We start from the raw sequence: 23,180 nt of genomic DNA on the forward strand, positions 1-23,180 counted from the left end.
TTTTTTGACATATTATCCATAACAAATTGTGTATAAAGTTCTACTACTCGATATTGAATGACAAAAATAAAATCAATCAACAAAATAACGAGTTTGCAGTTGCATGTTGACATTGGGCCCAAAAAAAAAAAATCTGTGTTTCCGGTAACCCGACCGACCCTGTTTTTTTAGCCCCGACCCTAATTTTTTTATTGGATCTTCAAAAAAAATGGTATCAACCGACCCTGTTTTTGACACAGGCTTCTATTAATCGACATAATTATTTATCTAACTTGCTTCTACTGGCACAGAAAGCCAGTAAAACATTTTATTTATGTCAAAAGGTATTCCAAATAGGTTAAAAACCAAGAAACTTCCGGTATTAGAAACTAATTACGGACCCGGACTTGGAAAAACCATGATAATTTTCCGGATTTCGTTTAAAATGTAAAAAAAAAAAAAAAAAAAAAAAAAAAAAAAAATCCGACCTACCGACCCTATTTTTCAAAATGATGTTACCGGAAACACAGATATTTTTTTTAGGCCTTGTTGTTTGTTCTATTGATATGCTAATCAAACACCTCCTCAGAAATTGTTTACCTCACAGTCATGACGAAACATAGAAATAGTTCCTACTTTAAGTGTTGGCAGAATGTAAGTGAATAATACCCTAGATTTTATTATATAATTTACATTGTCATTGCTTGATATAGTCATGTATATTTTTTACAAAAATGTACCATGTTGTACTGTTGTATACTCTCAGTCATTGTTTAATTGTCAGGTCAATATTAAATCTTTGCACATGGTAAGCATTATTGCTCCTTTCATATAGGCAACCAAAGTGATTTTCAGTTTCGGATCCAGAACTTTTTATAAGGGGGGCCCACTGACTGACCCAAGCCCCCCCCCCCCCCCCTCTGGATCCGCCTATAAACTTTTAAGTATATTTACTCATATTTTTTTAATCCATGATCATGACCATAAAAAAAACAAAAGACTGGACAGCTTTGTTTGAAATAATATACAGTTTGTATATAGATATATAAAGAAGATGGGGTATGAGTGCCAATGAGACAATATGTCTTGACTATATGAAAAGTTTGTCTCATAGTCATTTAAGTAAAGTATAGCAAAGTAATCTTTATTTAAAGTCGGTTGCATATATAAATACCAATAACAAGGACCATGAGCTCTTAATTAGAGCTCTTTAAGGATTATGTACCATTTTGTTGTTTCAATGCTAAACATGGAAATTTTAAAGAAAATCCAGCCGTTCCCTTGTACTCTAATGTTTGACCATTCTATGCTTGATAGATAGAGCATTATTGCATGCAGTGCTAGCAATGATTTCCTTAGGACAAGTTTATAAATCAAAATATTGGTTAGGACAAATATAAATATGGACCAATTCAAGTACACCTTCTAGGGTGCACTTGACTTTAGTGACTCAGCACAAGGTTTTTTAGAATTTAAAGGTTGTTTAGGCCTTTTTGTAAATAACAAACGCTAGCACATCATGGACAAACAAGTGAGTAATCTATGTTATAAATTTTATAACGAAAATCTCTGTATAAAGTCTGTGAATTTTCTTCAAAAATCGTATATGCTTTTTGCGCCACATTATCCCTATTTTCTATTTAATGCAAAGAAACAATAAATAAAATATAGCTTTGAAAGGAGTTTCCCCTTGGTACATGTATATGTGCAAAATGGCTAATCTCTAATATTCATTATCTTTACTGTTTTGATATTATTGCACTTTGAAAATTTCAATTTTTTTTTTCACACCTTTAAATTTTGGTTGTTGCAGATGCTATTCTTATTGCAGAGGTATGTGAAATGGAAAGAAAGAGATACATGTACATACAGAGACTGTTTGAATTTAAGGTGTAAGTACATATACATGTATGATATAATTATCAGAAATGACGTATCAGCTTATCAGTGAATGGACAAACATTTATAAGAGTTCTATATTTCAGTAAAAAAAACATTTTTTTTTGTCATTTGAGTACATAAGCAAGGCAAATGGACTTGTTTGTTAATAGTACTGAATGAATCAGCAGTAACAATAAGACAATTTTATCTTCAGAGGTGGATTTAGAAAGGGGGCAGCGGGCTGCCAACCATTTTGTTGGAAAAATTTGGTTGATTATATAGAGAATCACTGAAACATGACTGGGTCCCCTCTTATGAAAATTTATGGATCTGCCACTGATCTTTATATAATTACATGCCAATTTTGTTTATTCTTTATTTATATTATCAAAATATCTATATGACTCTTCTCTTTTTCAGGTAAAAATGAGCTACATGTACCAGAAAAGATGTTGAAAATACCAGGGCTGGGCCTTTGTGGCTGCATGCAATTAATTCTGAAATACCAGGAAACAAGATGTAGCTGCACAGCAGACATGGCAGATCTTTAAATTGCTAATAGGCATCAACTCAACATTTTCAAGCTGCATATAAAAGGAAAAGCATTCCTTTTCATAGAATCCAAGAATTTTTTTAACCAAGTCAAGTGGTTATTAGACCTGTTATCATGAAAATACTAACATATATATTAGTATTTACAGTCACGTGTAATATCCCAAATATAAGAACTATTTGGTATGTGTGACTATCTTTCTTCCCATGTCATGTTACATGTATGCTCAGAATATTTTAATGTCACAAGGATATGAAATGGATAAATGATATATTGTCAACCATTTAAATAAAACAGACAGGCTCACATATAAATTAACTGTCTATGTGAAAGTTCAAGTTGACTGAAATTGTCTAGAATTAAAAAAAAACATATATCCAAAAGTACAGAATTGCCTTTCTCAGAAATTTTGTTTAATAGAATGATACTTGTAGCTTCTATTTTCTTGGATCTGTATCAATATAAAATGTTGATGTGGTATAATAGCCAATGCGACAACTTTCCACCAGAGACCAAAGTAAGTGTTAGAAAATACAGGTAACAGAAACTGTTATGTATGGCATTGTGTAGCAATCTATGAAAGACACAAAGATTACAAAGTGTAAAATAATTCCGACAAGATAACCAACCATCAAGGCTTCCTCTTAAACCAGCCAACTCACTGAAACTAAACATAACAGCCAATTACAGTCATATTCACAATAGGTACTATTTTGGGTCAACAGAGAATTCAAAATAGCCACCAAAGGCAATGAAAATTAGAATGAGAACTCAATAGGATATTGACTTGGATTATTTTCAACTAGGTTTAATACAAATGGTCCCAGTTTTCAAGAACAAATAAAACTGAATCAAATGATCCAGGAATATTCAGTCTGTCCAACACTTTTGAAAATTTGTTTTCGGTGCTTTTAATCACAATATGTTATGTTCAAGCAGAGACATACTACATGAAAAAGTAGTTAGCTGGTTGTTTTGAGGGATTGAATTCTGTTCTTGGAACAAAAACATAAAAAAAGAATGACACGAAATAAAGTAAAGTGGGGTATCCGGTTTTTCAAACTATGTACATACAGTTTGTATTTGAGTTTTTGACTTATCGTTTAAGTGTTAATAGTGCTCCTTTTGCCGCAGTCCCACTAGGCCAAGATCGCACTACGATCTCTGAAAAAAATTCAAATTTTGACGATCGTAGTGCGATCGTGAAGATCGCTGTAAGGTCGTGGTGAGGTCTTCATGATCGTGATGAGCGTGGCCAACTTTGAACATGCTCAAAATAATCGCGGTGGGGTCGTGCCGAAATCAGGTCGTAGTAGAAGCGTAGCGAGAGCGCAGTAAGGTCGTGGTAAGATCGCAAAGGTCGCTGTACCATCGTAGCGAGAGCGAAGCGTAAGCGCGAATCTAGTCCGAGAGATTGCGCTACGATCTCACAGCGACGTTATTACGACCTCACTACGACCATCACGCTCTCCCCGCGACCAAAAAACGCTTCTACTACGACTATACAACGTTTATACTTCGCTGATCAAAACCATAATACCATTGGCTGATCCAGACGTGGGTTCCGGGGGTTGGAATCCCCCTTTTTTTGGACGATAAATGCATTTGAATAGGGACATATGGTTGGAACCCCACCCCCTCTTTTTAAAATGGCTGGATCCGCCCCTGAGTACGATTCTAGCACGCTTATCAGAGGCGGATTTAGAGGGTTTACCAGGGGGCCCGACCCCCCTTTTGTGGGAAAAATTTGGTTGCCCGTTATATAAGCAATCACTGAAGCATGACTGAAGCGGGCCCCCTCTTAGGCATGCAGTCAGTGGGCCCCCCTTATGAAAATGTCTGGGTCCGCCACTGCTCATGCCGTCCTCATCACGACCGTCTTACGACCCGACTACGTTCATACTACGACCATTTCGAGTTCTAGCCATGCTCATTGTCATTGTCACATAAAATATATAAAAGCTCTCAATGTTTTGTTTGTCTGTATGTAATTTGGACCTCATGACCCTAATATCCAACAGCACAACCATGCTTTACACATCTGTATCATTTCCCGTGGGTATCATTCCCACTTTTGTTCAATAAAATATCGTCAGTTGATCTGGATAGATCAGCAATACGTTGTGATTCAGGTTGGATTGCTTGATCCGACATCTGTACTGGATCAGGATTCGTACCAGAGGCCCCTCTGACTACATTTCCCCGACCACCACGCCCACGAGTTCTGGTAGATATGGATCATGATGTTGACGTTATTGCCGAGGGCGTAGTTAGATTGCGGTATGAACGTGGTAAGATCGTAGAATGGTCGTGGTAAGAGCGTGCTATAATCCCAGAAGAAGCGTGGTAATATCGTGTTGCAATCGGATTAATCTTGATATGGTCGTTATGAGAACGTGATAAGCGTTGTAAGATCGAAGTAATCGTAGTGAGGTCGCAGAATAAGCGTGGTGAGAACGTGGTATAATCGTAGCAAGATCGTTGTAGAAGCGTAACGAGGACGTAGTAGCATCGCGAAAACAACGAAAATCTACATTTCAAGCCGCTCTTATCGCGACCTCACCACGATCTGAATTTATTTTAGATCGCGGTGAGCGTGATGCGATCGTGGTCTAATGTGACTTCGGCATGACATGCATCTGCCTGCTGAGATTACACAATTGAAATCCACGCTAAGAAAACCTACAAATAATTCTACTGCCTATTTCCTCAAATTGAAAAAAAAACCACCTAAACACAATGAAACCCGTGAAATCATCGGTAGATACAGGGAGTGTTCCTGGAGTCGGAATCCCCTTTCAAAATGACTGGATCCTCGCCTGGAATTAAAATATCACAGGTTGTGGTCAAAGGGTGGATCTATCCTGTTTATTAAATAAATGAAAGGATAATAGATAGTACATTCTGTTTTTTGTTAGATGTATTTCTATTTGATTCCATCTGATGAGTTGAGGCCTTTTTTAACTGATTTTTATGGTTTGTTCTTATATTGGAATATTCTACCAAAGCCCTGCTTACATGTTTAACCCCTCATTCTGTATGAGCCTGTCCCAAGTCAGGAGACTGTAATTCAGTGGCTTTCGTTGGTTGCTGTGTTACATATTTGTTTTTCGTTCATTATTTTGTACATAAATTAGACCGTTAGTTTTCTCGTTTTGCATTTGTCATTTCGGGGCCTTTTATAGCTGATTATATATGTATTTACGGCTTTGCTCATTGTTGAATGCCGTACGGTGACCTATAGTTGTTAATTTCTGTGTCATTTGGTCTCTTGTGGAGAGTTGTCTCATTGGCAATCATTCCACATCTTCTTTTTGTCAAGACTGCGACTTTTGTCGCAAAAGCGAGACATAGCGATCCTACATTGCGGCGTCCACAAATATTCAATCTGTGGTTACAATTTTTAAAATTTTAATAACTTTCTAAAACTATCATCGATTTCTACCAAAATTTGAAGGAAGCTTGTTTATGATCATAAGATAGTATCCAGAAGTAATTAAATTTTGTAAAAAAAATCCTGTTTATCCGTATTTATTTATTAATGGACTTAAATTTTCTGCCAGTTAACATTACATTCACTGTGTGTTAAAAGTTTTAAAACTTGGATAGAAGCTTGTTTATAATCAAAAGCTAGTATCTAGAAGGAAATTTTATCAAAATTTATTTTTTGTTTTTCCGTATATTACTTATGTATACATGGACTTAGTTTTCTTCCAGTTAACATTACATACAGTCTGCAGTTAAAAGTTTTTAAAACATTTATTAGATTCAAACCATCCTGGATTTTAACCACACTTCAGTTGGACAGAATAAAAAGATAGTATATAGAGGAAGAAAATCAATAATTTTCCCCATTTTTGTTGAGCCTGCTACTATAACACTTTTACAACAAAAGTAGACGAGACACTGGGTTCCGCGGAACCCTTATGATTTTTTTCTATAAACTCTTTAATATATTTTAATGATAAAAGTCACAATAATGTTTTTTTATGTACATATTATATGATTTCACATTGACAAATACAGAGTGGTCCTAAAAATAAAGAAAACTGGAATAAAATATTCTGTTGTCTAAGGTGCTGTCATAAGCACATACTAACAAGCCGCTTTTGTTGTAAATAGATAAATAGTGCATCCTTTTATTAATAGAAGAAAAGTCAATAAAAGATGAAGACGAAAAATGAAATAATCATCACTGACTCAAGAGTAACAGAAGTTAAGAACTATCGAACAGTTGAAATACAACGACCTGGTGACACGTTCAAGGGAGCATTGCAGTTAGAAAGCAAATTACCTGTCATCAATTCGTTAATATTGTACAAAAATATGTGCACAACAGAAACATATAAATTTAAGGTCTTTTTTTTTAAATGTTGCCATTTTATAATCATATATGCCTATTATGATCCCTATTTAAACATGTGCATGGCTGTAATTAATACGCGTTAGCTAGTAAACAAAACTGTATTGACCTTTTAGTTTTAGAATAATAGAGTTCAAATATATCAATATTCATGTTATAACTTATTGTCATTTTGACGTAAATGTTTTTAAACCAATGGCAAGATACGATTTATTTTTCAATAACCTCTAATATTTACTCAATTGATATGGTAAAGTTCCAACAGGTTCGAATAAGATCTTCCCAGCATATTATCATTGGTTTCCCTCCCCCTTACTTATATTCGAAAGAGTTATTGCCATCTCTTCAGACCAAAGATCGACAAGTTTGTATTATCAACTCATACCTACCAACTTTAAATATAAACTCAGTAATAAAATATAGGGAAAATTTAGATATTATTAAATTTCTTATACAAAAGTATTGCTATATGGATTTCATAATCTGTGGGGACCTAAACGGAACCTTACTCAATTCAAGACAAAACCAACATGATAGAATATTAAAAGAGTTTGCCAAAGACTATAATCTACACCAACTAGATACTGATGATCACCTACACTCTATCTTTCATCATAATGGAAAATCTACATCTAAAATAGACTACATCCTGTCATCAAATAGCAACCTTATCCACTCTATTCAAACTTTCTCTCAAGATGCAATAAATTTATCAGCCCATGTACCAGTCAAGGCTCTTTTAACACTTCAAGCTGACAAGCAACAACTAAAAAAATCATCAAATTTCAGCAACGAGGTACTGCATAAAACAGAATGGGAAAAATGTGTACCAACAATTTACAGTGAAGCAGTGAAAAAATCTTAAGACCAAAATAAAAATCGAAAAGTAACAACGGAAGACCAAACAACTAATCTGATAGATGCAATTAAACAAGCTGCAAGGAAAACAATTCCGACAAAAACTCTGAAAATCCGCGGCCCAAGACTAAAAGTTTCGCAACATGCTAAAAAGTTGCTAACGATTAGTAAGCAGAAACACAGGATATGGGACCTACATGGAAGAAAGAGAGGTGAGGACACTTGTTTTTGGAACTGAAGGAAGCAAAAAGAAATGTTTGAAAAAGATTACGGCAAGAGAGAGCAGCTGAATGTAAAGAATTTTATAAAAAAACTGGAAAGTGAACCCAACTCTAAAAATTTCTACAGATTAATACGCAGAAATACAAACAGCACTGAAGAACTTGCTACAACCATACTATATGATGATCATGAACTCACCGATCCAGAAGAACAAAGGGAGGCAATTCAAAACCGGTATTCTTAATGCAGTATGCAAGAAAAATAAAGATGACAAAATACTTGATAACTACAGAGGCATCACCGTCTCATCAATTATTGGAAAAAATTTTTGAACATGTTATCCTTAATAGAATACTTCTGAAATTAGATAAACAATCAGAGTTACAATTTGGCTTCACAAGTGGCCTCTCACCAGCAATGGCAGCACTGCTAGTCTCTGAATCGGAACTTATATAAAAAAAATCAAAAATCTAAATTAATTTTTTTACTTCTGGACTCACAAAAGGCATTAGATGTTGTTCATCATGATATTCTTCTCGACAAGTTATTTGACCAAAATATTGATCCAGATATTTGGGAAATCATTTTTGATATGTACAACAACCTTACCTCTAAAGTTAAATGGAAAAACGGATTTAGTAACAGCTTCCCTGTACGGCAAGGAGTCCGCCAAGGAGGAATTCTATCCACCCATTTGTACAAACTGTACATTAACGACCTACTTACAGAACTTGAAGAGAATGGTATGGGCCAGTACATCGGCACACACTTTATGGGATGTCCAACCTGTGCAGATGATATTATACTTTTGTCATCAACTGAAGAAGAAATGCAATCTATGCTAGATACATCTAAAAGATACTCAGACAAACATAGATACAAGATCCATCCAACCAAAAGCGTTACAATTAATAAATATAGTAACTCAAAAACAACGAAGAGTGAAGTTCAATTCAAACTCGATGATAAAAACATGCCATCAGCTAATCAAGGTACACATCTGGGTATCATAAGAGCAATTAAGGACCAAAATAATACAAACATCCAGGACAGAATTAGCTTAGCCAGAAGGACAGCCTATTCTCTTATGAACGTTGGAGTACATGGTACAAACGGATTAAACCCTGAAACTTCTTATATGATATACAGAGTATACGTTCTATACCAAGGCTACTTTACAGCCTGGAAGTTCTGCCACTTAATAATGGGGACATTAAGTTGCTAAGAGATTTCCACGTGAATTTTTTGAGACAAATACAAGCTCTTCCCTCACGGACAGCAATTTCAGCAGTATACTTACTCTTTGGTGCGCTACCCATAGAGGCAGAAATTCACAAAAGAGTTCTTAGCCTGTTCCACTCCATCTTTTCATCTAACAACGAGAATCTAAAAAAGGCTCTAGAGAGGCAATATGTCCTGCAAACACATGAACTAACTTTCCTTAACAGAGTAGCAGATCTTTTATACATGTATAATCTTCCTCCATGGACTTATCTGAAAGATCAATTGCCATCAAAGTTATCATGGAAATGCAAGGCAAGAGAAGCAATAAACAACTACTGGAAAGTGAATCTTCAAAGGGACGCCAATAGCAAAACAACACTAAAATTTCTCTGTATCCCTAATTTAGACATTGGAAAACCTCATACTATCTGGAATAGTCTACCACCAAATATTGGCGAACTCAGGAAAGCAACAATAAAAGCAAGGCTATGCACAGGGACATATATATTTCAATCACAGAAAGCTCGTTTCTCAAATATTAACCTTGATGCAACTTGCCCAATTTGTCAACTGGAAGAAGAAGATATCATCCATTTTCTCACTCGCTGTCCCGTTCTAGAAGGCATACGCAGATAATCTCTAAGTGTTATCAAAAGAATTACCATCAGTAAAATTGGGCTAGGAAACTGGAATTCCAACTTTCACGAGAGAACTTGTATTGCCCAACTAATTTTGGATTGTCAGCAAATGGCTCTAAACAATATTCTCCCTCATGATGACCTTTTTCTTAATTCAATAGAAGAATTAAGCAGGAACTTATATTATAGACTCCATCTAAAAAGAGTGTCTTCTCTTAATGTCTAGTTGTCATAAGGTCAGTGTGGTTGTACCGCGCTATACCTTAAACAACTATCTTCAACTTCATAAAATAAAATATGGCTTTTTTCTCCAATCTAAGGAATAATCATTTATGCTTCTTCGACAGTACAACTAGGTCAGTGTGGGTGTTCCGCGCTAAACCTAACATCAATCTTTTACACAGAATTAAATGCTGCGAAAAATCTAAATGTTTAAATCTTCATTAGGTTAATATGGCTGTTCCGCGCTATACCTTCAATTGCGTTCTTTAACTCCGTAAAATGAAACAACTGAAACAACGTTTATCTTTAATCTAAAGTCATCATAAAGGTTTTTGGACAGAACAACTAGGTCAGTGTGGGTGTTCCGCGCTAAACCTATCAATCCTTTACGTAAAATTAAATGCTGAGAAAATCAATGAAATTTTAGAATAACTGGTCAGTGTGGTTGTGCCGCGCTTTACCTATAGTTGGAATAAATGTACATGTTTACCGTTAGCTTTAATACATATATATATAACAGATGGATAATGGCTATGCATAATTAGATCGCTTAGGACATATAAGCTTATATGCATGATTTTATTGATTTTATATCGCCTAGTAGTGCTCATAGACAGATGTAGTAACTCCAGCATGTAGCAGGCAGGAAGCTGAAAACTCTTTTTTTTTTTTACCTTTAATTAACATTGTTTAGTGAATGTAAAGATTTTTTACTATAATGCATGCCCTGTAAATAATATTCAAAACTTTTTTATTTTTTTAAATTTTATTAATAACTTTTAAACTGTGACCCATTTTTAATGTACATAGAAGTTATTATTAGTATCTTTGCAGGGATTAAACTGTACATAATGTTATTTTTAAATAGTTAGGTATTCACTTAATAATTTTTATAAGGATTAACCAACCTTAATTCAGTAAGGTTGGTGTACTCCAACTATTGGAGGAAGATATAGAGGAAAGAAGAAGAAGTTTTAACACGTTTATATTGTATGCTGTCTCCTAGACTGATTATATTCATCAGACATCGACAGTTTAGAACAGGTATTCTGTTTAATACATACACCTAACTTATTTGTACCATATCGGCACAACAATAGATACAAAACGCCACCACTGGAAGGTTCCTGACTGGCACAGCTCAAAGGTCGGATGAATGAAAGGTTTACGTGGTATATTTAAAGGCAGTAGCATATTTAAGTGTCACAATGTATCAAAAATATATATGTGAAAACCGTATATATTCAAGCAAAAATGTAAATGTGATTGCAAATTAAACTAGAGGCTCCAAAGAGCCTGTATCGCTCAACTGGCATTTTCCGTAAAACTGATACAATACAATAAGAATATGTCTTGAGAGTTACTGGTAAAAAAGTAACAAATGGGTAAAAATTTGTCTCTTAAGGACATCTCCTATAAGTAGTCCACTAACGAATTCATCCATGTTGTCTTATTTGTAGATCTTGTTCTGTTGATCCGCTTTGCTATTTACAGTTTCTCTCTATCTACTACAGTTATGCAATAAACTAAAAATGGCTAAACCCCGTCTTTCAAGGGCAATAACTTCTATAAAGTGTCGACTGAAGATTTTGTCCACTTGTCTTAATTAACGATATTGTTCTGATGATCATTTTTGCTGCAAGCAGTTTCTGTCTTTCTACTATAGTTTTCGATACAAACACAAAAATGGGTTAAAATCGTCTTTCAAGGGCAATAACTCCTATAAGAAGGACTAACGATTTTGGCCAACCTGACTAATTTGTAGATCTTATCCTGCTGATCGAATTTTTAAGCTTGCAGTGTCTCTCTATCTACTTTAGTAGTCAAAAAAAAAAACACAATCCTGGGTGAAATTCGTCCCTTAAGGGCAATAACTGCCATGAGGAGTCGACTGAAAATTCTGATCATGTTGACTTATTGCATATCTTGTCCTGCAGATATTTTTTGTCATTATATTTATACTTCATCGATTAAAGATAATAGCCAAAAATTGCCAAAATTTTGTCAAATTGTCATTAAAGGGCAAAAACTCATTAAACGAGTTAAACGACAGTCTTATTTTGGTAAAAATGGATAGTAGGAAATGGTTTTAAAAATAATGGACAATATTTTCGTTTTATCCCCATGTTCTTATTTTAGCCTTGGTGGTTGTGTTCGACACAATTTTATAAACTATATAGCCTAAGGATGAGTGTGGTCTAGTTTGGTTCCAATGGGCGCATAGTTTTATATATACATTATTAGCATGTAGTTAAATATTCAAATACTCTTGCTCTCAAAATGTTTGTCCCTATAGGTGTCAAAATTATGTCAGTTGGATCTAGGATGATAGGAAAGTATACATGATTCATGTCTGTACTAAAAAGTTACTACATTGAAGGCTGGTTGGAGGTAAAAGGTCTCTTCTGTAATTGCTAGGAAATAACATGATGTTCCTATGGACTGGTCATTTCTAACATGAAGGGGGTAGGGAGGAAATAAAGGGCGTTCCTTGAAAATTCTGGGAATGAAAAGGGGATATCCACATTTTTAATACTTCAAATGGATGGGCATCGAAATTTGTTTACATTTTTACAATATAGATTTGAGAAATTTTGTATTTACATACATAACTCATTGAAAATTTGACGAATACACTAAATCAGTATCTGGTTATTCAGCAGGAGTGTCTAACGGTTGATTCATATGTCATTTCTATATCTCTTGTTTCATAATTTTTAGCTTCAAACTTCATTTCAATATTTGTTTCATATAAGTCAATACCTTCTTCTGTTTGTTTGTTGGATGGTTTGATGTCTTAGTTTTAACAGGTTTTCTTGAAGCTTTTCTGATTATACTCTTTTGCATATATTATAAGTATAATTCTAATAGCTGTTTCCTCACATGATTTATTTTAATTATAAAATTCATGATTGATTTTAGCATATATATCAATGGTTTAAGATAATATCTGGGAGTCAAGATTGGCATTTTTAACATGTCTTTTCATGAATAATTTTTCTAATTTCTCCCTACATTAAAAACAAATGTTAAGATCCCAATTCCTAGGTTTTAACATATTCTTCCAGGAGAGTGTATTTATCTGTAGCTAAATTTGAATTAAGGTGTGGTAATTGTCATTATTTCTTATGAACCAAGAATCTTACAATCTGATTGCTTGCCTGATTATCCGGGTGTAAATAACACCCGCCCCAGTTCACTGGGGGATATTTTTTAGCCAAAATTAAAGAAAAACTTATAGTGCCTGTAGTGTATGCCCTTATATTTTTACAGTTAGGTGTTTTTTGCTTGTGTGAGAGCTGTCTACATATTCCATTATCATGATTATTGTATTATTTGTCATTTGGTCTCTTGTGGAGAGTTGTCTCATTGGCAATCATACCACATCTTCTTTTTTATATTATAATGCAAACACTACACAAAAAATAATAAAATTTTGACAAAATAAAAAAAAAAAGGCCAAAACAATAAAAAAAAAATTTGTGTCCAAAATTCCGTAAAAAATTATTATTTTTTATGTGTCCAAAATACCCCCTTTCCCAAAATTTATTTTTTCTCAAAAATTCCAAAAATTAAGAAAATTAGAATAATAGGTGACATTTGACAATAACAGCAACATTGTTGAAAAAATGTGTAGTGGGAGATGAATTCAATTCTTCAAAAGCATTTTTCAATTTTACACCCGAGTATAAAAATGAGTAAAGGAACACTTCATAATAAATTCGTTATCTTGGTGTAATCAGGGGAGTACGGAATTTCACACCGGTGTTGAAATGCATACAGATGTATGAATTTTCAACACCAGTGAAAAATTCAGTACACCCCTGATTACACCAAGATAACTAAAAGTATTTCAGTTTGACTCATCTTTAATTTCTATCACTCGGCATGTTGACGTAATGATAGTATCAGTAAATGTTAAGTACATTAGTGGAACCATTGTTTGTTGACCTCAGAGTAAGCGTGTAGTACACAATGACCCAAACATCAGTGTAGGCGGTGACTAAACGGTAGGGAAATTTTCGGTTTACAATTTATATATGTCATATATGCAGCAGCCGGGTGACTCTTTAAAAAAAGGTCAATGTCAGATGCTCTGTCAGACAACATCACATGCACTTATCTCTGAATTTGTTCCCCCTATATACCTTTTTATATTAAGGTATATAGGGGGGGGGGGGGTTCAGAGACAAGGGCCTGTGGACAACATGTACACTATACAATCATTTCATACACCAAATATAGCTGACTTATTACTTTTAGTATCTGAGAAATTGATATATCCACGAAAGTTTTACATTGACTAATGATGTCAAAGTCAGATGAACCCTGTCAGACAGAAATGTATCATTCCATACACCATATATACTAGTACTAGTACAATAGTGCACACGCTGAAATGTCTCGCCTGCTTTACTGTCCACTGATTTTATGTTGAAAGTCTTAAAGATAAAGGTTTAACTACAAGTACCACATAAGCTTCAAACATTTTTAAAGATCCATAATAATGAGGTCAAGGTCAGATAAATACTGTCAGACAGACATGTACACCTTAAAATTATTCTAAGTATAGTTACACCAAACAGCTGACCTATAATTGCTATTAGTATTTGAAAAACTGACAAAAACACAAAAACTTAACATTGACCAATGAACCATGTAAATGAGGTCAAGGACAATGGACATATGTATACCTGCCAACTTTCACGATTTAGGCGTGAACTACGCGATTTTGACCCCTTGTCACGATTGCACGATCGTGATCATGAAAAAAGCTCTAAAACACTTTTTTTTTAATTTCTACATGAAAAAAATTATTGTTCCCGATCTGGAAATTGTCCCAAGGGAGACAATCGTGATCAGCCAATCAAAGTCTTTGTTTCTCATGGCCACATTAATAAGCCAATCAAAATCCTTGTTTCTCGTGATTATTGGGCATTGCAAACATGCTAAATTTTGAATTTGTTTGGAAAATTGTGTTGTATTCCTCTGTCTGTAAGTCAGAATTGTAAAAATCGTGATGATGGCAGATGAATTTTCATCTACAAGAAGGTTCTTACACAGCATAAGAAGAAAAGCATGGCTGATTGACAAAATTCAAAGATTCAGTACTTGTACTCAACAAACATAATAAATAGTAGCTTATGAACATTACACTTATTGTAACAGATCGTACAGTGTTGGCATTCTTGTAATTAAACTCCAAATCATTTAAAGTACAATTTACTATCTTTTATTTTTCACAAGGAATCAGATAAATGTCCTTCTTTGTGCATGTTTTTAAATTGGAAAAGTCAACAATCACTTAATATTCCTACACAAGAAAATATATATATATATCCTGGTATTCTAGCTACATGTTCATCTTTTTTACACAATAATGTAAGTGAAAATTAAAAGTACTAGAATCATGCAAATAGAAGTAGAAAAATACTTATAAGCTCATCATCAGTATACCATATAAAAATAATATATGACACTTTTTCTAGAGTACAAAACAGAGCGTGCAAAAAACACCGCAAAAAATTGTAACCTTTGAAATTGTTGTCACGCACTATAACCCCCATGGGGAATTTTCTAAAGTTAGCAGGTATGAATATGACAGAAACTTCGTAACATAAGGTATCTGCATACAAGGTATATGAAGCATCCAGGTCTGTTACCGTCTGAAATATAAAGCTTTATACGAATAGTTTACATCGCCGCAGCCGCCGGATAGTAATCCCTATGTTATGCGGAAAGTCGCAGGCCAGACAAAAATTCGTAAAAATTGGCATTCAAGGGCAATAACTCCTTTAAAGAACTGACTGACGATTTCAGTCATTTTGCACTGTTTGTAGATCTTATTTTGCTGATCATTTTCTCTCTATCTATTATAGTTTTCGAAGTGATAGCCAAAATCCAATTAGGAGTTGTCTGACAACATAAGTAAACAAAAAATGAACAGCAGGTAGAACTTAACGTTCTGAACATTTCTGTCAACATGTTTTACACTTGATAAAGATGAGTGTGGCAAAGTTTTAATTGATACATGAAAATTTGTAAAAGTTAACTGACCACTGAAGCCATGTGATGAGAATAGCTTAAACTGACCCTTTGGGCTAGGTTAACTAAAATGTTTTTATTGAAATTAGTTTTCTTACTTTTTTTATAGAATTTGAATGAATTATGGTTCTTATATATAGTTTCATATATATAACATGGCGTTAGAAAAGAACAAAGGGGTGTAGGAAATAACAAATTTAAGTGGTCTTTTTTTTTTATCAACAAAATTATATTCTTTGAATGAATGAATGATTAAACTATGAAAATAAATAATAATTATTCTATTATATCAATTTCTTTAAATTTATGAAAAATACATTTTGAGAAATCATTTTGCTTTCATTCACAACCCTTCGTAATTCCTTTATAAACAATTCATACACATCTAAGCATTTCAATTTTTGCTCTGAAACATAGTATGACTTGAAAATGCAAAAACCTAAAACTGTCAAAAAATAGTTAAAACCATAATATCCCTGATCTGATATTTTGTATCCAATGTAAAAAGAAATACACTTATCGGCGAATTTCCAAAAGGGGGGTTAAAAATTGTTGATTTTGATAGCTATTTTACAGCACTGAAAGCTTCATGGGTTTCCAAATTAATTACAACGGTGAACCAATCTGCCGAACTGGAAGATTATTCTTACCAAATATTTCAACAATCTGCGTAAAAATTTTCCTGTCTGTAACATTAATTAAGATAATGTAAAATCACTAAAAGAATTTGAAAAAACACAGGACTTTTATTTGCAAGTAATTTCAAGTTGGGTGAAAACAGGGGGAGGTTAAACAAAATTTAACGATCATTTTTCAAATATCAGAAAACTACGGAGCCCTGTTGGTCTCACACAGATTATAAAGTGTCTTTTAAAGTCCTGCGCTGAAGATGTGTAAAGTCTAGCGCTGGAGATGTAAAGTCCAGCGCTAGAGATGTAAAGTCTAGCGCTGGAGATGTAAAGTCCAGCGCTGAAGATGTAAAGTCTAGCGCCGGAGATGTAAAGTCCAGCGCTGGAGATTTAAAGTCTAGCGCTGGAGATGTAAAGTCAAGCGCTGAAGATGTAAAGTCTAGCGCTGGAGATGTAAAGTCAAGCGCTGGAAATGCAAAGTCCAGCGCTGGAGATGTAAAGTCAAGCGCTGGAGATGTAAAGTCTAGCGCTGGAGATGTAAAATCAATCGAATTATACGAATTCCAAACAAAAAGAAATTAGAAAATTCAGCAAAGAGTCGGAAACTCACTAAAATAAGTAAGAAAATACCAAAACGAGAATAAAAAAATTTATAGACGGAAGAAGAAATGAAGCACACTATGACCAGCAAACAACCATTAGATAGCTGATAGTGGGGGTATAAAGAACCCTCAGATAGCTGATAGTGAGCATAAAGAACCCTCAGATAGCTGATAGTGGGCATAAAGAACCCTCAGATAGCTGATAGTGGGCATAAAGAACCCTCAGATAGCTGATAGTGGGCATAAAGAACCCTAAGATAGCTGATAGTGGACACTATCAACTATCTAAGGGTTCTTTATGCCCACTATCAGTTATCTAAGGGTTCTTTATGTCCACTATCAGCTATCTAAGGGTTCTTTATGCCCATTTTCAGCTAGCTAAGGGTTCCTTATGCCCACTATCAGGTATCTAGGGGTTCGTTATGCCCACTATCAGCTATCTAAGGATTCGTTATGCCCACTACCAGCTGTCTGAGGGTTCGTTATGCCCACTATCAGCTATCTAAGGTTTCGTTATTCCAACTATCAGCTATCTAAGGGTTCTTTATGTCCACTATCAGCCATCTGAGGGTTCGCTTTGCCCACAAACAGCTATCTGAGGGTCCGTTATGCCCACTATTAGCTATCTAGGGGTTTGCTATGCCCACTATCAGCTATCTGAGGGTTCGTTATGCTCACTTTTAGCTATCAAGGGGTTCGTTATTCCCACTATCAGCTATCTGAGGGTTCTTTATGCCCACTTTCAGCTATCTGAGGGTTCTTTATGCCCACTATCAGCTATCTGAGGGTTCTTTATGCTCACTATCAGCTATCTGAGGGTTCTTTATGCCCCCACTATCAGCTATTTAATGGTTGTTTGCTGGTCATAGTGTGCTTCATTTCTTCTTCCGTCTATAAATTTTTTTATTCTCGTTTTGGTATTTTCTTACTTATTTTAGTGAGTTTCCGACTCTTTGCTGAATTTTCTAATTTCTTTTCGTTTGGAATTCGTATAATTCGATTGATTTTACATCTCCAGCGCTAGACTTTACATATCCAGCGCTTGACTTTACATCTCCAGCGCTGGACTTTACATTTCCAGCGCTTGACTTTACATCTCCAGCGCTAGACTTTACATCTTCAGCGCTTGACTTTACATCTCCAGCGCTAGACTTTACATCTTCAGCGCTTGACTTTACATCTTCAGCGCTTGACTTTACATCTCCAGCGCTTGATTTTACATCTTCAGCGCTAGACTTTACATCTCCAGCGCTTGATTTTACATCTCCAGCGCTTGACTTTACATCTCCAGCGCTAGACTTTGCATATCTCCAGCGCTAGATTTTACACATCTCCAGCGCTAGACTTTACATCCCCAGCGCTAGACTTTACATCTGCAGCGCTTGACTTTACATCTCCAGCGCTAGACTTTAGATCTCCAGCGCTGGACTTTACATCTCCAGCGCTAGACTTTACATCTTCAGCGCTGGACTTTACATCTCCAGCGCTAGACTTTACATCTCTAGCGCTAGACTTTACATCTCCAGCGCTAGACTTTACACATCTTCAGCGCAGGACTTTAAAAGACACTTTATAATCTGTGTGAGACCAACAGGGCTCCGTAGAAAACAGAGTATTTGGGGAAATATATACATTAAACATTGCAACAAAAGCTTGTTCTTTCAAAACTTGGTAACAAGTGGATTGATATATATTAACGACATATTGGATCGTGAAGGAAAGTTATCAGAGGTTTTTATTTTAGAAAAATTAAGCAATAAGTCAAATTGGATTGTAGAGTTTAAGATATTAAAATCCTCCATCCCGAAGGAATGGCAGCAATTAAGTTCTGATTAAAGAAACCTCTATAAAGAGTAAAATCAGTATTTGTAAAGATAAATTGAGATGGGGAAATAAACAAATACAAACAAAAGATATTTATAATAAAATGTTGTATAATAGTTTAGTAAATCAAAAATATACACAGCCAATTGGTATCAATATTTCGACAAGATATTTAAAGTTAGATTACAGGCCACATATGTCATTCGTAAACGATTTTATATTCAAATTATTAAGAGAGAACAAGATGAAATTGTTTAGATGGAAACTGCAACATAATATTATTCCCACAAAGCAGTTGCTATTTAAATGGAAAATTTCTAAAAATAGTAAAATGTAATTTTTGTAAAACAGAAGAGGAAGATTACTTACATTAATTTTCTTTATTACATGTTCATTTTTAAAAGATTTTTGGGATAAAGTGGAATTTTACATCTTCTAACAAAACTCAATTTTAAAAACACGATATCAGTAAAACATAAAGTATTTGGATACAAAATATAAGTGGTCTTTTTATGACTTTTTAAAGAGAAGGGCCCGGGTTGTGGGAGTTGACAAATGAACAAGTGGGTTCGAGCTTCATTTTCTTCTGGATTTGAAATCTCCGAATAATGTAGTTCCAACCCCCACATATATACGCTGCCCCTCCCGTGATCCACATATAGGAGAAAGGCGAAATTAAAGGGAAAGCTTTCCCCTGTCCGTCCTTCAAGATCTATTACTTCAACTTCTTCTTCTATACGTTATACTTAAAATTATGGAACACCTTCTCACTGGAATAATTTCCGGAATGAGTTATACTTAATCAAGCGTGTGCTGTTCTTAATCATACGTATTTACCATAAATTACTATTGTTTAATTGGTTATTAGTTTTTCTCTCCATGATCTGCTAAAAATTACTTACCCTTATATTTGAATCATCATCTGTTTACCAAATCGTTATTTTACACTTCGTTTTGATTCTTCATCAAGTCGACGGACGTTCTCTGAAAACGAAAGTGAAAAACAAATTGTAATTTAAATTCATCTCGAAGACATGTATAGTTGTTGGAAAGTGGTTTAACTAATTCTTTTAATATAACCGTCCGGCTAATTCCTAAATACCTTATCTTAAATGGTTCACTCATCATTCCTTCAGTCTGTATATATTTATATACCCTTCTTCAAACAGGAAGGTGAATTACAAATGTATCATGTGACTAATTTGGTCGTCAAGGATTTGTAGACAATCTCATGCATGGTAGATAGTATTACAAAATGTAATACAAATCTTTGATCATTTAAATATGGCGGTCTATTTTGAATTTGGCTATTTTTCTTTGTTTAGGCATGGATATGATATGTTAATTAAGTTTGCTGAAATTTTTATCTGGAATATTTATTCGAACTTAAGAAAACTAGACCGTGTGATTTTTTTTATTTCTATTGTTAATTATTCTTCAGGGCAATTTTCGATTTGCTCCTTTTGGGGTTGCCCCGCTATTCTTTGGTCCGACAACCCATTAGTCCGAAACCCCAATAGTCCGACACAGGTCGTAATCATATAGAATATTAGACGTGTTAGGAAAGGGATTTAAATACTGCGCTGATGTTAATTATAATTTCCAACGGTTCGATAGTATTGTTGGAAATTACTGTAATAACGGTACTAGTGAATACTATTGATACGGGTACTTCGTATGTACACGTATATATACATATCACGTGATATTGATATTTAGCGGGAATATTTTCCCTTGTTGGTCACTTCTAGCCAAGCATCAGACTGGACAACAGTGAAATATGACGGACCCCGGTTTAGATAATTCCGTTAAGCAAGTAATTGTCCAAGAAGTACAAAATGCAGTATCTGCTTCACAACAAGATACCCTTAACCAAATCACCGCCTTGATAGATAACAGACTATCCACATTCCAGGGAAATATTCAACAGTCTCAGCGAGATATCAGTCAATCCCAGATGTCCAAGATTGAAGAGACTTTGTCGGAGAACTATACTTTCCAACGGAAGGGGAACGAAAACCAGTACAAACATGAGGTTAAAGTCCTGACGAAGTTGACGGAGGCAAAATCAAAGTTAGACGGACCAGATTTATCCGTAGAATCCATTCATCAAGCAATAGACAAGATTGTTGAAGGTATGGCAATTGTAAGAGACAGACAGAAACTCCCTAAACTTGCCGATTCATCCGAATTGGGGTGGAAAGTCGTGAAGGAGTACACAACTAATCCAATTGCCGATGACTCCGAAAATGAAAAGAAGATGATAAGAGCACAAAATAGAGCTGAACGTAGGAGCAAGTCAGACAAGCTGAAAAAGTCGAAGACAATCAGAAAAGTGCCTTATTCCACCAAAGAGAGAGATCCACCCCCTACCTGGAGAACAGGGAGATGTTTTAATTGTGGCAATAAGGGCCACTGGGCGAATGATTGTCCTGAAAAGAAAGACAAGTGTATTTAAAAATTTTGAATGTATTAATTTGTATAATAATATGAAAGAATATTATATTGGTCAAGCTGAAAATTCATTCAGTACAAATGTAAACAAATCAGAAGATAAACATACGATAGAAATTACTCAATCGAAACCAAGTGTCACTGGTGATCACTTTTTACTAGAAGTTGATATACCTGTCTCGCCAGTAGGTAAATTGAGGTCAAAATTACATGAATGGAAAGCTATTACTACTAGTACACATATTATTGATGTTATTGAAAACGGTAATAAGTTACCGTTAAAAACGGAACCAGAGGTAAAACATTTAAAAAATAACAGATCATCTTTAAACAATGCAAAATTCGTTGTTGAAGAGATTGACAAACTTCTTCAAAAAAGGTGCATTTCTGAGATTTATTCTAAACCAACTGTAGTGAATCCACTTACAGTAGCATTTAATAAAAATAAACCAAGACTAGTACTAGATTGTAGGCATTTGAATCCACATCTGTTTAAATTTAGGTATAAGTACGAGGATACTAAGATAGCAAGAGATCTCTATCAAAAAGGAGATTATTTATTTAGTTTTGATATAAGATCTGCTTACCATCATTTGGAAATCTCAGATATACACAGAACTTTTTTAGGTTTCGCTTGGAATTTTGATGGAAATACGAGATATACAGTCCGCCAAAAGTTAAGCACCACCTATTTTTATTGCATCGATTTTTTTTTTCATTTAAAAAAATCAGTTAATCCTCGAAAAAGAGAAAATATTCATATAGCAATTTTGCTAACATATACCATAAACAAACCGTAGACTTAAGTTTGTTCACGTATGCAGGTTCTATGCATTTGAAATTTGCGTTCATAGAAATAGTGAAAATTACACAAATCAGAAACGGAATTTAAGTTTCACTGTGATTTTATTTTTTGACAACAATAGTCACCCATTATCAATAAAAGTCTCTACAATTAATCTTTGGTATGTTCGGCAAATTTAATGTCAATATTTGAGTCAATAGGATGTGTAACACCCTCTCTTCCGGTACAGTTCCATAACACGAAGTCTCATACTCTGTACAAGCCTTCTGAACTTTAGTTGAGCAAATTTATTCCATTCAGCAACAATTGCGCTTCTTAAATCGCTAAGATTTTGAAAAGGTGGATCTCTGCGATTGAGATTTCTGCCAATGGCATCCCAGACATGTTCGATAGGGTTCATGTCTGGAGACATGGAAGGCCAAAATATAGTGTCAATGGCTTCTTGCTCTTTGTACTCTTTGTACTCGGTTACAATCCTTGCCCTGTGTGTTCTAGCATTGTCGTACATGCACAAGGGTCTTGAAGCAAGTGGAGGATTATCAAAATGAGGGACTTCAATGTTTCTAAGCACCAAATCCCTTTATGTCTGTCCGTTCATGTTACCCTGCAGAATATGCATACCCACATTACAACAGTATGAGAAGAAACCCCATACTGTAACACCACCAGCAACGTATGCAGTCGTTGGGCAAATGTTGTTTTGGTCATTAGCAGTTTTATTTCCACGGCAAACTCGTATTCTGCCGTCTTTTGGTCGTAACAGTAACTGACTCTCATTTGACCAATGAACATTTTGCCAGCTTCTCAAGTTCCAGCGTCGATGGTCATTAGCCCTTTGAAACCTGATTATACGGTGCCTGGCTGTTAGGGCAGGTCTCTTG

At 34.8% G+C, this 23,180-nt stretch overlaps 3 long non-coding RNA genes across 4 annotated transcripts in view; 1 reads left to right on the forward strand and 2 right to left on the reverse strand.

The window, feature by feature from the left end:
• Nucleotides 1-20,246, reverse strand: part of LOC127706081 (uncharacterized) — a 112,933-nt gene extending 92,687 nt beyond the window's left edge. For both annotated transcript variants that reach the window (XR_007984203.1, XR_007984202.1), the window contains exons 1-2: nt 20,143-20,246; nt 19,943-20,024 (exon numbers count right to left, since the gene is read on the reverse strand). This is a non-coding gene — a long non-coding RNA (uncharacterized LOC127706081). The remainder of the gene's footprint in view (nt 1-19,942; nt 20,025-20,142) is intronic.
• The window catches only part of LOC127706078 (uncharacterized), a 208,768-nt gene that overhangs the window by 132,592 nt on the left and 52,996 nt on the right, over nt 1-23,180 (reverse strand). The gene's annotated exons all lie outside the window — the stretch shown is intronic.
• On the forward strand, nt 1,809-2,751 carry LOC127706079 (uncharacterized). The gene is made up of 2 exons (XR_007984199.1): nt 1,809-1,871; nt 2,281-2,751. It is a non-coding gene; the product is annotated as an uncharacterized LOC127706079 (long non-coding RNA).

Source organism: Mytilus californianus, unplaced genomic scaffold (assembly GCF_021869535.1).
Source record: "Mytilus californianus isolate M0D057914Y unplaced genomic scaffold, xbMytCali1.0.p SCAF_6, whole genome shotgun sequence".
Lineage (NCBI taxonomy): Eukaryota > Metazoa > Mollusca > Bivalvia > Mytilida > Mytilidae > Mytilus > Mytilus californianus.